The sequence below is a fragment of the Capricornis sumatraensis genome, chromosome 3, assembly GCF_032405125.1.
Source record: "Capricornis sumatraensis isolate serow.1 chromosome 3, serow.2, whole genome shotgun sequence".
Lineage (NCBI taxonomy): Eukaryota > Metazoa > Chordata > Mammalia > Artiodactyla > Bovidae > Capricornis > Capricornis sumatraensis.
The window spans coordinates 141,931,690-141,948,884 of NC_091071.1; the positions used below are offsets into that span (position 1 = coordinate 141,931,690).

Genomic DNA, 17,195 nt, shown 5'->3' on the forward strand with positions numbered 1-17,195 from the left:
ATATTACTGAATTGCATCATCTATATAAGAAAATCAGCCAGAAAAATTTAAGTACTAACTAGGATAAGTGATTCCATATCTTGCAAAGGCTCTTTTTAATTGAAATAATAGTAGAAGTTTCAAATGGCCAAAACAGGTAAACAAGCAGGGAACAGTGTGAAGATACCACACTCAACCTTAAATTACAGCTCAACCCAGAGAAATACCTGAGGACACTTATAATTACACAGATCTGCATTAGGGTGCTGTCCTCGGAATGTATGTAACAGAACACCTTTTGAGCTCAGTCGGGCGCAGCAGATTCAAACCAGAAAGTAGCATCCAGGCTCATTAGTACCATCGGAGACACAGGAATGATTTCTTAAGGGACTTTATTGCAGGGCAGGATTGCTAACAATTGAGCAGAGACACAACAGTAGGTGGGGCTTAGGGATGAACAGATGGATTCAAGGGAGAGATAATGCCTAGAGGAGCTCCAGAAAGAACAAACAAACTTAGCAAAGGGACCGCCGAAAGTGAACATGCAAGGAAAGCACAGATTGATCTCATCATATTCTAGAATGCAGGGCAGAAGAAGGGGAATCTTGGAAGAGAAGGATGGAAATGTACATGAGTACTGTTAGGTTGTACCATACGAAATGCCTAGTATTTTACTCGCTTTGGCTACAAAATAAAAATTTCATTCAGCTCAATCAAATACATTGAAAAATGACTGTAAGTGCCAAGTCGAGGAAATGTTTTCAGTATTCACTGAAAAGCTATGGACTGTGTTTTGAAAAAGAGACCACAGTGACCTGCACTATATTTTCAGAGGACTTACTTTATAGCTCTGTATATGACAGGGTTGTGTGTGAGAACATACTGAAGAAAGCATCACTTTGGAAGCTGTCATGGGATAATCCAGGAAAAAATAAAGGCTCCAAGAGAGTGTTGACAGTGGGCATTAAAAAAAGAGGTCATGAAAATGAGAGATGTTTCTGGGCTCAGATTCATACACTGAGAATAGCAAAGCCTGGATTGGTAGGAGTGAAAAGCAAAAGGATTCACAGTAACTCTACCATTTGAATTCGGCAGTCGGAAAAATAAGGGGAGAAAGGTAGGTAAGAGCTGTTTGCGGAAAGAGCTTTCCTTTTATTTTTATCGCATCCTAGTCTGTAACAGACAGTCTAGTACATAGTCGACAGCCTGTACATGCTGACTGAATGATGAGAGAGTGAATATGGAGAGCCCAGTTTAGGCCATGAAGGTGGAGGTGGGTGGACTGGTCCAGTAAATTGCAGGACATGTAGATCCAAAGCTGAGAAGATAAATCAGGGAAGTAGGATGTGAATGACATTGTCAGGAAAGATAAGAAGAGGGCCAGAGAGGAAACTCTTGACAGCATTCACATTTAGGATACAGAATGAGGGATCGAATGACAAAATTAAAGGAAGTTTGTTTTTAAGCAAAGAAAAAATACAGTTTTAAGTAATAAAAAACAAGGCTAAAGTGCAAATTCTTCAGAGAAACTGAAGAATGAAAATAAAAGACTGCTGAACTTACTATTTCAAGTTATGTTTTCTGTTATAAAAAGCAGTAAATCTGTATTTTCTAATTAGAAGAGTATAAGGAAGGAAATAGTAGCCATCCATAACTACACAAGCCAGAGATTATGGTTGACACTTTCCTAACCTTTTAGCTTATTTCTTTTCATCTGCTGTATTTACATTTACGTAATGACGTGAGTCTGAGTGAACTCCGAGAGTTCGTGATGGACAGGGAGGCCTGGCATGCTCCGATTCATGGGGTCGCAAAGAGCAACTGAGCGACTGAACTGAACTGAACTGAACTGAATGAGGATTAGAACAATACAGTTTGAAACCTGCATGTTTTCTCAGTCATCTCACCACATTTTTCCACCTGCATAATATTCTATCCCATAGACATTGAACACATTTATTCCCGATTGTTCTTAATTTTTCACTGTCATCGCAATTCTGCAGTAGGATACTTTGTATATCCCTCTTACAGGATATTTCAAGTGATTTCCAATGGATATTTCCTAACAGCAGAATCACTGTATTCTAAATTGTCAAATTCCTGGTCAGATATAATTTGCCAGTTTCAAAATTAGCCCCAGCTTTACTCCAAGAAAAGGAATCTAAAATTACATTAGCACCTGCCATGTGCCAGCCTCTGTGACAGGAACTTTAATTATCACAGTGACTCCAGTGTAGATTCTTAGATATCCACTTAGAAAATGAAGGGCCAGGGACTAAGGACAACCACCCAGGTTTAGCACCAATTTTGAATTGGGTCTGACTCAGACCAATCAAACTGTGGGGACAGAAGCAAGATCTGGAGAAGAGGATAAGTAAATAAGGATATGAAAGTAATAGAAAACATGCTTAAGAAGACCAGGGTTCAAAGGAAAGAGAATAGAATATATAAGGCACGGAGGCTGGTGACTTCCCCCTCCTCTTACTAACAGGGGAAGTCCTAAACTGAAAGGAGGGGGCAGATAGAGATAGCGGGGTGAGGTGGGGGGAGGGTGCTCTGTTTGGAAGCAGAAGAAGGACACATTTAAGGAGCAGGGTCTTAGTGGAAGGGAGACAGAGAGCGTAGACAAGGATATGGCCTTGGTAGGCAAAATTCATCTTCCCTACAGGTGAAAATGGAGCAGAAGAAAGTGAGAGTTTCTAGTGGTAAAGGGAAGATATGCGGACCTTACATATCATCCAGACTTTATCTCAGACGGGAGGAAAATTTACTTATTCATTCAGTGAATGTTTATTGAGCATCAATTTCATGCCCTTTTCCTGCCCTAATGGATGTTTCTTTCTAGACAGGGGAAATAATCAGTGGATAAGCAAAATTAAAGGATTACCGAGTCAGTCATATAGAGAATGGGTAATCAGGTATAAGAGTAGATACTGGGAGGTAAACTTCTCAAACTTTACAGCAGAGTCGAATCAACTGAGAATCTTATTAAAATAAAGATTCAAATCAGTGGGTCCAAGGAGGGGCCTGAGATTATATATTTTAACCAGCTCCCAGGTGATGTTGGGATTCCCAGGTGGCTCACCGGTAAAGAATCTGCTTACCAATGCAGGAGACATGAGTTTATTCCCTAGGTCAGGAAGAAGATCCCCTAGAGTAGGGCATGGCAACCCACTCCAGTATTCTTGCCTGGAGAATCCCATGGACAGAGGAGCCTAGTGGGCTACACTCCATGGGGTCTCAAAGGAATCAGACATGACTTAGTGACTAAACAACAGGTAATGTTGATGCTGCTGAACTGTGGACCATGCTTTGATTAGCAAGAGGTTAGATGGCAAATGTCCAGACACTCCCACCGCCCCCCAAAAACTTCGGAATAACTGGAGCTGTTATGAGCAAGTCAAATGTGAGTCCTTCTCTTTGTGCAGTAGCACTGCAAACTTACAAGCCTCTTTGATGATGTAAGAGAGATTTGTTCCTTTTAACTTCTAAACTTTTTCAATTTCAGCCAGTTACTTTATGAAAGATCCATTAAACCAGTCCTAATGAGCTACTGACATTTCCTTCTTTCTGCCCATGCTCAATGCTTATTATGCTGTATAATGAATTCTTGTGGCTCTGGTTTGGGGATGTGATTGCATATAACCCTGGGCTAGTTTCTTAATTCCAGTTCTGTTCCCTGCTTCATAATTTCTTTGGACTCTTAACCTCTTCTCTGCCTGAATGTTCAGCACCATCCTGGCCTGCTAAATTCTCTGATCTGTTAGCACTTCACATCCCTTATGTTCCTCTGTGCTGAGTAGCAAAGCTTCCCAATTTTCACATCCCATGTTCTTGCCACCCATACCCTAACAAATTTTGGAGGACTGTGCATAGTCACAGGAGGCTATTGAAGATAGTCTCTAATTTCAAGAATGCATATTTTTCCAACATAAGCATCTCCCTTTGGAGGACTGTTTTGGTTGGTGACAGCAACCTGCATTCCTCTGAAGGAGGGATGCACGTATTGGTAGACGATGTTTAGAGGGGCTGTGTTCACAAGAAGTCTTGACAGACTCCATCTTGAGGGATGTTATCTTTCAGCCTCCACTGCTAGGCTCTCAATGCTCCCTTATAGCTGCAAGAGCACAGGTGCCTTTACTTGTTTGATTCCTTGCACAGCACACTTTTCAGCTACGAAATAGTTAGACAGGTTTAGTCACTAAGTTGTGTCTGACTTGTGACTCTGTGGACTATAGACCGCCTGGCTCCTCTGTCCATGAGATTTCCCAGGCAAGAATACTGGAATGGGTTGCCATTTCATTCTCCAAAGGATCTTCCCAACCCAGGGTTGAACCCAGGTCTCCTGCATTGCAGGCAGACTCCAGCAACTGAACCACCAGGGAAGCCACATGAAATAATTAAGAAAATAACAAATCAAATAAATACAGCATTTCATTAAGAAAAAAAAAATCTTGAGTGCCTATTAAACATTTGTGATGTCCTCATACTTACTAGCATTTATCCTTTGCTAAAAAGGCTGTTTCTATCTCTAAGTAAGTCATGCCATGACCAGATCTTTAGACCTTGCCACTGTCATTCTGTAATTCAGTGCTTACTTTAACAGCCAAATAGGCAAGAGCAGTGCCATTAATGGTTTTAAATAGAAAATTCCAGTGAAATATAAAATTTGTTTTCATATGAACAGAAATCAACTTAGATAGAAAAATCTTTTCAAGGAGAAAACTTGGGGAAAATCCTTGAGGAAAGAGACCATGTCTTAAGACCTCTTATTGCTTCTTAGTCTTCCTTGCTGTCTACACAGAAAATGCCCTTAATAATATGTCAAATTGAAGCTAAGAAAGTGAGCATGTATGTGAAACTCAAGTCTTTCTGTAATGGACAGTGTTGGTCTTCTGTGCATAATCAAACTGGGGTGGTAAAATTCCAGGTTTAAATACTGTTTTTATGCTCTTTTGTCATCCATTCAGTTGATAAGAGTCTTGGGGTATACAGGATAATCTTTGGTGTTTCTGACACGAACTCTTCCTCTCCCACCACCACCCGCCTCCCAAGTCTGAATCAATCTTCAGTTTTTGTGGATTCCATTTGGATCTGCCTCAGATGGTTTGAATTAACCTTTCTTCAGATTCTCTCTGGTGTTAATGACTCTGGATTATGACCATTTAAACCAGCGGAAGTACATTGATCCATGTCTGGCAATTGTTAAAGCGAAGCTCCTTCATTTAACAGATTATGGCCAAAAGATACTTCTTTTCATTGTGTAGCAGCTTGGGAAATGATGTTTCTTTTCAGGAAGATCATATGTTTTATTTACAAGGTGAACATTAGCACTTAGTTTCCTTTAAAAATATTTTCCCTTTGCACTGTAGAATTTTCTCATGGAGAATAAGGTGCAACACACAGGCATTTAGGATTCCTCTCACAAAGTGCCTAAGAGCAACTGGCTAGCACAGTTTTGACCATAGCCGCAGATGAATTTGTGATATTCTAGAATCTTAAAATGCACAACTTCACTGCTGATACTTTAAATAATTGAGGACAGAAATTCCTAAAATGACTGACTTTCCAAGAATTTCACTGATACTCGAGGAAATGTGAGATCTAACAATGAAAAAATTTAAACAAACACTCATGGTCCTGACTAATTCATTTACTCTGGTCCACTGCTGTACTTTTCCACTATAAGATGGTAAATAGTCCAGTAAATCAAAGGGATATGATAATTAATATATATAGTATATAGCTTAATATGTGCTTGCATTTTTCTTTCTACTCCGTATGTTTTGCTCACAAAAAGACCCAGGATATAGACTTTGGATCATAAAATTGTTATATAATGTGACCAGCTAAGAAGTTGCATTTAGATCTTTTAAAAAATCTGTACCTCTTTTCAAATGACACAAAGCATTTTCCAATACACGGCATCCCCAAACTCACAACAGTCTTTGGGGTGAGAATATCAGGTCTTGTTATATTTATGGATTACAGATGAGAAAACTGAAGTTGGAAGAATGCAACGAGCTTCCCAAGTCAGTCCACTAAAAAAATAGTGAAGGTGGGATCTTACCTTTGTTCTGTCCCCAAAACCTTTACTTTCTACTGCTCTGTAACCGAAACAGAAAAATTAGTGGATTGTCCTAAACCTATACTCTTTTAATAATGCCCTGACTTGACTGCTAAAATAAAGAGCCCATTCCAAGTTAGTTGTGACCTCCACTCAGTGGATTGCCCTGCCCTGCCAAAAGACTCCTGCCCTTTAGAATCCTGGATGAGCTTGGCATGGAGCTCAGTAAATATTAGTTATTTACTGAGTACTATTTACTAGCTATTTACCAAGTATGTATTTAAATACTAGTTATTTATAAAAACAGTTATTACTGAAATGGTTTTAAACTTTTCAGTGTGAAAGGGAGATAAGTCTAAATATATCACAGAATATGTAATTTTATTTACTTAAAAAGCATGTGATAGAGGGATAGATGAATAAGAATTCATTGTTTAATTCTAAGTTTCACAGAATTTTAGTCAAGGGGTAGACAACTCAGCAAGAACCTAAGATCACAAAGAAAATGATTAAAGTTTCAGAAAATCACATCTATGTGATGTTTCAGGGTGTTTCAACTTAACCAGACACATCGCTTGAGCATCCAAGGTCTACACTGACTCCTCCACATCCCTCACTATCCTTGGCACACACTCTTCAATTTTTTAATTATTTATTTTTAATCATATGTTGATTTCCCAGAATTTTTTCCTCATTCTCTGATTGATGCCTTTCTGTAATTCGTTTTTGGAAGGAAGTTTATTTATGGAATATTCTTTTACATCTCTCTCAGAAAGATACCTATAAAATTCTCTTTTGTTCCCTGAATCATTTCTAGTTCTCCAGGAGTTACTTTTTAAAGTATTTTTCTTACTCATGGCACTGTTTTTTCTCAAATGTCTTGATTTGAAAGGTTTTTGTTTGTTTTAAATGAATGAAGAACTAGGCTGAGGATCTTGCTGCTGCTGCTGCTGCTGCTGCTGCTGCTAAGTCGCTTCAGTCGTGTCCGACTCTGTGTGACCCCATAGATGGCAGCCCGCCAGGCAAGAACACTGGAGTGGGTTGCCATTTCCTTCTCCAATGCATGAAAGTGAAAAGGGAAAGTGAAGTCGCTCAGTCGTGTCTGACTCTTCGCGACCCTATGGACTGCAGCCTACCAGGCTACTCTGCCCATGGGATTTCCCAGACAAGAGTACTGGAGTGGGTTGCCATTGCCTTCTCCCAGGCTGAGAATCTTAGGCAGCTAATTATAAGTTTCCTCTGCAGTTGTGCAGATCTGTATTCCCACTCACTGTGAAGGCTGACTGCAAGTTTTGGGCAAGTGAACAAGCGACAGACTCCCAGGAAGAGCATGGAGGTGGAACCAGTGAGTGAGCTGCTTAGGGTACCCACAGTTCCACAGTGGTGTTTCAGTTTTGCATGGATTTATGCATACCAGAACTGTTTGTAAGACTGTTCACCCGCTTTCATTAAAGACTAGTTTTTATTTTTACTGTTGGGGAGCAAAAGCATCTTCTGTCAGCTGAATATGTACTAGCAAAGGAGAAGAGAAAGGATCTCAATTGTTTCAATACATTTCTGCATGATATTGGTTTCACAGCCCCCTTAGACTCTATTTTCAGCTTCGAGTTTCAGGTTTCCTTGGGATAGACATGAATTTCTAGCAGCAGTTTCCCTGGTGTTTTTTCTCTTTCTATCTCAGCCTACCTGCTTTCTGACTTCTAGAATATTTCCAAATTCTTGTTAGAGTTATATTATTTTTCAACATTTTTACCATTGTAAAGGAGAAACGGGATGTGATAATTCTTCCCTCACTGATCATATTTAATTTTTCCTACTCTGAATTTTCACAACATCAGTATGTGTTTACATTGCACTTTTTTTTTTACACTAGTTACATTGTCCTGCATTTACTATTTACTAGCTAATAGAAATATTGTTTCCCTTTTGGGGGGCTTTTTTTCTATAAAATAAAGGTGCTGTTTGATTTTCAGGGTTCAGATGGAATGTATAACACATATCAAAAGCTATAAAGTGGAAAATAAATATAAACTATCTTTGTCATGGATCCAGAGTAACAAATAAATCCAACCTCCCTACCCAATAGAAATTGCAAGGTGATACCCAGTAGATACTAGAACTAAAATGCTATATGTAATTCAAAAGAACCAAAAATTATGTGTTAGTAGGAATATTAATACAAGCAATTTTTCATGGATATATTTTTTTACCTAATGGAAAGACAAAGATAAAAGCAGACCAAGAATGTAGTGGGTATAATACAGTTAAAACAAATGTAAGTTTAGGTTTAGCATAGAATATACAACTCAATGTTATATGATCATTTTGGTTGGTAAAATTAAGAATGTGAATATTTAGGTAATAATGAATATAATATAATACAGTTAATTAGCTGTCACAAAAATATTATTTCATATGGGTTCAGTTCATTGAAGATTTTCTTCTCTCTCAGAGAGGTTGGGACTTGAAGCTCTAAGAAAAGGAAAAAATTTTTAATAACAATAATAGTAGAGTGGCTTAATTATAAAAATTGAAAAAAATATTAAGACAAAATTAAATGTAGAAAGAAAGAGTCACAGCGATCTTTGACATCAACATACTAGGAACCATTTGTGGAAAATTGATAAAAGGGATATTTTTTCCTAAATTATTAATACTTAAGCCCAGCATCTTATCGATAAACTTTATTATTAGAAACAAACTGAGAACACATCAAACAGACAAAACATATAATAATGTGAAAGTATGCGGAGTGATGCATATAGGATGTGCTGTCTGACTGCTATTAATTCTCATTTTCTGCATGCAATTATTATTCAAAAGTTGAATGTCTGTAGAGGATAAGTCACCAGCCATAGTTAAACGTTAATGGATCCAGTGACATAATTTAAATTCAAGGTCTCATTCAAAGGAATGTGAATAAAATGCATTTGTTTGGGTTTTTATGGCCACTATTAAAAGTAAAGGAAATGAAACCATAAACAACTATGTTCAAATATTGGCATAGCTGAATCGGCTTTGTGGCAGTACAAAACCATAGTTATTGAAGGGGACGCTCTGTTTAACTTACCCAGCCCATCTAGATTGTAGTTGAGGTTAAAAAATGTACTTGGCAACTTTGGTAAAATGCAGAGTGCTATTTCAAAGTGAGTTCATTTTGATGTGGTTCAATTTTCTGTTATTTTAAAAGCCTGGTACAATTTACACATTTTATTTTTTTTTTCCTAAGCCATACATAAGACCTTAGCTCATAATTAATGTGACACAGATTACCTTTGCTGTCAATATCAATTATTTCTTTCTTTCTCAATAATAATAGAACCCCAACACTTTAGATCACACGGCCATTCAGAATAGGACCCTGAATTCCAGTCTTGTGTATATGTCTAACTATATGACTAATTTCTGGCCAGTGAGATATGAACAAAAGTCATTTGGGAAATAATTGCTTCAGAGGAAACAGTGCTCTTCATCACTCCTTCTTCCTTTCTGCTGGTGGGAATTCAGACCCAATGGCTAGACTTTCAGCAGCCATTTTGAAAATGAAATCATCTTGTCATGAATTTTCATTTCAGTTAAGCCACTGTTATTTGGAGTTTTCTCATTAGCTATAACCTACCATATTCATCATTTGTGTAACAACTTCACAGTCTTATATTTACTTTCAAAGGCTCTGAAATGTCATTTTAGCAAGTATTGTTGTCTATATAAATAATGTTTATATTAAAATCGTTAGCTAAAGTATAACGGTTCAGTCAGTTACTAAGTCCCATCAGTTCTACTTCCTAAACATTTTTCAAATCCGTCCATTTTTCTATGCCCGAAGACTATTAGGTAATCTCCCATCATCTCTGATCTTGACAACCGTGACAACTTCCTGCATCAACACTTGCTCTATACAAGTCATTATACACCTAGTAACTGGATGTATCTTATAACAATCAATATAATCATGATATGCCTGTATTTAAAACCATAGTGTTCATAAGAATAGAGTCAGCAGTCTATAAAGGCCATCCATGATCTGTCCTCTTCCTGATTCTCTAGCTGGTCCTGAGTTTGTTGCCATGGGGTTATTAAACACATTTTTTTTTTTTCTCTTGCCTGAAGCACTCATACCCTTCACTTCCCGTTTCTCTCTTGTTTCCTCTGCCCCTCTGCTTACTCAAGTCCTGCTCATTAGTTAGGTCTCAGATGTTATGATTTAGACTTAAGCCGTTCCCCAGCCTCTGGACTAATTCAGGCCTGAGTATTGCATACTCCCGTAACACTCAACATTTCTCCCGCTTATATTTATCCACTTGATGCATATCTGACCCACAAAACTAGAACCTCCATGAGTGTCTCTCCCATTCCAGAACCCACTGAAAGAACCAGGACAGAGTGTGTGCTCAGAGGACAATGTTAACTGACAGACTGACCCTTTATTTTCCTCCTTTTCCCTAAAAAGCTTAGCTAACTAACATGTGAACCAGAGTTTCACTTACCAAAACCCCATCCATTCTGAGTCATCCAAGCCATGTATGTGTGCTCTCCTTTTAATTATTTTTTTCTCCTCTTACCCCTTTTTTTTTAAAAGACTATTTTTTAAGAGCAGTTTTAGGTTTACAACAGGGGACTTCCCTGGTGGCTCAGACGGTTAAGTGTCTGCCTACAATGTGGGAGACCCGGGTTCAATCCCTGGGTTGGGAAGATCTTCTGGAGAAGGAAATGGCAACCCACTCCAGTATTTCTGCCTGGAGAATCCCATGAATGGAGGAGCCTGATAGGCTACAGTCCATGGGGTCACAAAGAGTAGGACACGACTGAGTGACTTCACTTTCACTTTAGGTTTACAACAAAATTGAAAGGGAGGTACAGAGCTTTCCTATATAGGTTCCCTCCTGCCCCCCCCCACACACAGTTCCCCCATTTTCAGCTTACTAAAAAGTAGTATGCTTTTTAGTAAGGGTGAATATTGACACACATAGTCACCCAAGGTCATCCTTTTCATCCTTAAGGTTCACTGTTGGTGTTGTGCATTCAATGAGTTTGATAAATATATAATGATATATATGTATCATTATAGTATCATACAGAGCATTGTCACAGGCCTAAAAAACCCTGTTCTCCATCTATTCATCTCCCCTTCCTACTAATAATTACTTTTCTTGAGATCATATACTAGACTTTAATTACAGTTATGTGTTTACAGAATTCTAAATTACTGTGTATGAACACATTATAGAAAATATGAAGCCTTAAAAAGTTTTTTTTTTAAATAATAACACCCTCTATTTAAAAAGCTATTTATTATAATTGCCTTCATCCCAACAGAGCAGAAATTTCTGGAGGCTATGGCTATTATTGCTTTTTGCAAGCAGAATGTCTGGCACATAAAAGGCATTTAACAAATGCTAGGTTATAATGCAGGGAAATAAATACAGACTTTGAAGTTAGATACCCTTGGGTTCAAATTCTGGATCCGGCCCTTATCAGCTATGAGAAACTGAGAACTCATCAAGCCTCAGTTGTATGCAACAGGAATAATAATAACAACCTCATTAGGATATTGTAGGAATTAATGAAGATAATTTACATAGCAGAAGCTCTGTAATTGCTCATATTTGATTATTATGACTTTCCAAGTTTATATTTCTCCACCCCTTTCTTAACAGACACAGCAGATTCTCAGTAGTTTATGTTGTTGATGCTGTGATATAAATTGGCTAAAGACAAAACCTAACACTAAATAAAAGATAAGATTTACAAAAGGAGCAAGATTTACTGTGTGCCTCTCCTCTGTTCTGCCTACCCCACCAACACAAAAAAAGATACTGTCAGGTGAAAAGCAGCAAGACAAAAAGTGGAATTATTTTAAACCACCCAAGGTCACCAGAAAAGCCTGTAAATTCTATACATTCTAAATTATACCACCTGAGGCACTCTGCTCTTAAGGAGAGAAGCTGGCTTGGGGAGATGTTAAGAGTTCCAGCTGTCTCCATTGAGGCTTATCTGCAATGCAGATTTTTCGGAGCCTTTCCTAGCTATTTCAGCCTCCAGACCTACCAGCTGCTCTCACTCCTCCCAGATGGCTTAATAGGATTTATCTGCTCTACAACCTGCTTCTGGGGTCATTCACCACCAGAACCAGTTCTGGATAGATTTTTTTCCCTCCGAATCTGCAACAAAATCCCATACCAGTCTCCAGAGTTACCAGGGTCCTTTATTGCCTGATTCTAAGAAAGGTGACTTATTGAGTAATTATTTTCCACTCTACCTCTGGCCTCATAGATGTGATCTTTACCAGGAGCTGTCTATCAGCCCCTGTTGCAGAATCAAAAGTGACACATCTCCTTGTGGGGCCGGTGGAACCAAGACAACATGGATGAGCTTGGAGGCTGGTGCCTGGAATTTGCAGGCTTTCCTAGGTGTTAGCTACGAGGGATTTTCTCATGGCTCAGTCGGTAGAGAACCTGCCTAAGGATTCAATGCAGGAGACCTGGGTTTGATTCCTGGGTTGAGAAGATCCCCTGGAGAAGGAAATGGCAACCCACTCCAGTATTCTTGCCTGTGAAATCCCATGGACAAAGGTGCCTGGTAGGCTGTAGTCCGTGAAGTCCCAAGAGTCAGACATGGCTTAGCAACTAAACCACCATCCCCTAGATGTTAGTAGGCTTCCCAGGTGTCACTAGTGGTAAAGAACCCACCTACTAATGCAGAAAAACAATAAGATTCATGGGTTCGACCCCTGTGGAGAAAGAAGTGGCAACCCACTCCAGCATTCTTGCCTGGAGAATTCCATGGACAGAGAAGCCTGATGGGATACAAGTCCCTGGGGTCGCAAAGAGTTGGAGAATACTGAGCAAGTAAGTGTTGGTTCTGCTGGGGCTGACCTGATTGCAAATGCTGCACTGTGGCTTCTCTCAGGGGTCCATCGGTTAAACCAGGATTGGGATTATGTAGCCCCTCCTGGAAGTTCAGGTTGTGCTTAATTTGCGTGCACAGATTCATGCTCAGTTTTTTTTTATGACTAGCAAGCATATTATTGAGAGACTAATAGTTCATGTCAGTTCAGGTTTATGCATCTGGGGGAACAGATTTCTCAACAGTAAGTTTCAATCATACTTGACTCAGAGTTGTTATGAGGCATAAAGGTCACATTGATTATGAAGTACCTTGCAAGATTATGACATAGTTCAGTTCAGTTGCTCAGTCATGTCCGACACTTTGCGACCCCATGGACTGCAACACGTTAGGCCTCCCTGTCCATCACCAACTCCCAGAGTTTACCCAAGTGCATGGCCATTGAGTTGGTGATGCATCCAACCATCTCATCCTCTGTCGTCCGCTTCTCCTACTGCCTTCAATCTTTCCCAGCATCAGGGTCTTTTCAAATCAGTCAACTCTTTGCATGAGGTGGCCAAAGGACTGGAGTTTCAGCTTTAGCATCAGTCCTTCCAATGAATATTCAGGACTGATTTCCTTTAGGATGGACTGGTTGGATCTCTTTGCAGTCCAAGGGACTCTCAAGAGTCTTCTCCAACAACATAGTTCAAAAGCATCAGTTCTTCAGCGCTTGGCTTTCTTTATAGTCCAACTCTCAGGTCCATACATGACCACTGGAAAAACCATAGCCTTGACTAGACGGACCTTTTTTGGCAAAGTAATGTCTCTGCTTTTTAATATGCTGTCTAGGTTGATCATAACTTTCCTTCCAGGGGGTAAGCGTCTATTAATTTTATGGCTGCAGTCACCGTTTGCAGTGATTTTGGAGCCCGAAAAAATAGAGTCTGCCACTGTTTCCACTGTTTCTCCATCTATTTGCCATGAAGTGATGGGACCGGATGTCAAATTTTAATTTTTAAAGACTTAGGCTTTGTATCTATAAATTAAAATTAGGTTAGAAAACAGACCTCCTACTTAATGATATTTCTACTGCATGTTCTTAGTTATGGTCAATAAATGGAAGCTGGTATTCCAGTTTTTTTACTTATATTTACAGTTAGTGACAAACACTAGTTATAGTTTGTCAATTAATCTGTTCCAGTTCTCCCTCTTGTTTTCTTTCTTTTATTTTTTGTCAAAATAATGTAGGATTTCATTTTTGGAACATTTTTCTAAAGAGTTATTCTTTGTTCTTTTTGGGTTTGACTCTGACTATGTTTCATGTCAGGAAAATAAATTTTTGAATCTAGAGGGGAAATGCTATTTATTTTCATGAGATACTTAATATTCCTTCACATGTAAAATATTGTTTTTTTAAAATGTGAATAAATATTTATTATTTACAAGGAGAATTTTATGGATTATATCCAAAATACAATGACCTTGTAAATTAATATGCTGTAGAGATTTGCTCCTGGGAGTTTAATTTTTTTATGTCTTTTCACCTGTTTGTTGCTAATGACTTACCAAGTATATAAATGCGAGAAACACTGATGTATTCTGGGTTTCATCAAGAATGGTTCTTAAGTTTCCTGCGAATCAGTTCTGGAAGGTTGAGTCTCCTTTGACACGAAATGTATTTTTCTGTTAAGACCTAGAAATAAGGAAGGATAAGGGATATTCAGCATCTTGGTCCTATAAATTTTAATTTTCAAAGATGCTTTTTATTTATAAACTAAAATTATTGTAAAACAGACTCTCTGCTTAATGGCATTTCAGGAAAGGGGTTGTTTACTTATGTGATGTGCATAAACTCTTCCAAGCTTTAAGGTTCAGCTTCATAAATTCCTCTATTCACAGACCCCTTTTGTGTGAAAAATCTCCAAAGCTAATTTACACAACATTTTGCTCAAGCATATAATGTTATTGTTGTTGTTCTAAACTACCAGTTGATCTTTTAATCTAATCTGAAAGAAAATTGCCTGATACATCTAAAGCTTCAGTTTTCAGCTCAAATGAGGCTCAACTATATATTTGCTTTTTATATTCTCCCCCAAAATGAAACAAATCAACTCTCAGTTAAAAAGAAAAAGTTGGCAGATTGCCTCTACAATTGAGGCTAAAAATGTCGTTGTCTTAAAAATGTTTATCTTCAAATTCATTTCAGTAGAATTAGTAAATATGCCAAGAGGCAGTAGGCTACCCATTCAGTGACAGACTAAATGCTGATGAAAACACTGCATTTTATTTCACATGCTCCTCTTCAACTGGCCCTGAGTCACCTTGGCCTCTCTGAGCTGTCAGAAGATTAGCTTGGCCTCCCTGAGCTGTCAGAAGATTGAACCTTTCCTAAGCTCACTGGATCAGAACCCCAGCACTTTGAAGAGCTTCTGCAAATAGGAAGATTAATACAGAAATAAATCCTAGACTTATTTTACTAGTATTGATAGTTAATATCTACTTCGATGAAAGTACGTATTTCCTGTGGCAGTCTCTTTTAATGAGCTAGAAGAACAGGAACCAGCTCTCCTGACAATTGAAAGAGACCAAGAAGACTCAGGTTATTTTAAGAACCAGGTCGACTCTGAGCATGCCCAAACTGGACTCTTTCTTACCAAACTCAGGTTCAGCTGCTCGCCACTCACAGACCAATTGGAGAAGCAACTGTCAGTAGAAAGTCAAAGTGTTTTAAAAAGGAAAGCTGGCATTCTGGGAAGAAGGTGGACTTGTGTCCAGAGACCAACTCTGAAGATTTTGCTCAACCACTGACAGTCTTTTTTTTTGAACTTTCTATTTTGTATTAGGGTATAGCCGATTAACAAACAATGTTGTGTAGTTTCAGGTGAACTGGAAAGGGCCTCAGCCACACATATACAGGTATCCATTCTCCCCCAAACTCCCCTCCCACCCTCAGCTATGACAGATTTTAAAGGAAAAAATCAGGAAGGGGAAGAATCTTAGTGAATCATGGAGGCAGGAGGTTGAGTTTTGCATCATTCTCCATTGTGTGCAAACGAGCTGACTCTCGAAATGCTATCTCACCCAAGTGATAAGCCTGCAGGAATCTTAAGAGGGCTGCTGGGGCTAGAGAGCAGATCATTCTTTAACTACTTAATTCTTCATTCCTAACTTCTTTTATCTCGAAGAAGAGTCGACAGGTTAGGCAAGGCATGGTGTACATTTAGGAAAGCATAAGTCAGGATTTAGTTTCAGTTGCCTAGTGGTCTCATTTCCTATAATTACATTTTTAAGATCAGAGAGGGGAAGAGATGGGTAAACAAGAAAGGGGCTGAAAGACTGCTTTCATCTCTACCCTATTAGGATTTTCATTAAAGTGAAGAGCTACTTATGGAGCTTGGTGCCAGTTCTCTGAAGTAAATATGGTTGTTGTTCAGTTCCTAAGTCATCTCCAACTTTTTGCAACCCCATGGACTGCAGCACACCAGGCTTCCCAGTCCTTGACTATCTCCTGGAGTTTGCTCAGATTCATGTTCATCGAGCCGGTGATGCCATCTAACCACCTCATCCTCTGTTGTCCCCTTCCCCTCCTGCCCTCAATCTTTCCCAGCATCAGGATCTTTTCCAACGAGTTGGCTCTTCACATTAGGTGGCCAAAGGATTGGAGCTTCTGCTTCAGTGTCAGTCCTTCCAATGAATATCAGGGTAGATTTCCTTTAGTATTGCCTTGTTTGATCTCTTTGCTCTCCAGGGGGTCTAAACAGTCTTCTGTAGCACCACAGTTGGAAAGCATCAATTCTTCACCTCTCAGCTTGCTTTACATAAGTACCTTTGTCAGCAAAGGTCTCTGCTTTGTAATACGCTGTAATAAACTGTCTAGGTTTGTCATAGCTTTTCTCCCAAGGAGCGTCTTTTAGTTTTTTGGCTGCAGTTACTGTCCACAGTGATTTTGGAGCCTAATAAAATAAAATCTGCCACTGTTTCCACTTTTTCCCCATCTATTTGCATTAAGCTATGGAACTGGATGCCATGATCTTAGTTTTTGAATGTTGAGTTTTAAGCTACGCTTTGCACTCTCATCTTTCACCCTTATCAAGAGACCCTTTATTTCCCCTTCACTTTCTACCATTACGGTGATTCAGTTCTGTTCAGTTGCTCAGTCGTGTCCGACTCTTTGTGACCCCATGGACTGCAGCATGCCTGGCCTCCCTGTCCATCACCAGCTCCCGGAGTTTACCCAAACTCATGGCCATTGAGTCGGTGACGCCATCCAACCATCTCATCTTCTGTCGTCCCCTTCTCCTCTTGCGCTCAATCTTTCCCA

General features: G+C 39.0%; 1 protein-coding gene across 4 annotated transcripts in view; it reads left to right on the top strand.

Moving 5' to 3' along the window:
* Positions 1–17,195, top strand: part of MAP2 (microtubule associated protein 2) — a 249,811-nt gene that overhangs the window by 104,824 nt on the left and 127,792 nt on the right. The window lies entirely within an intron of this gene.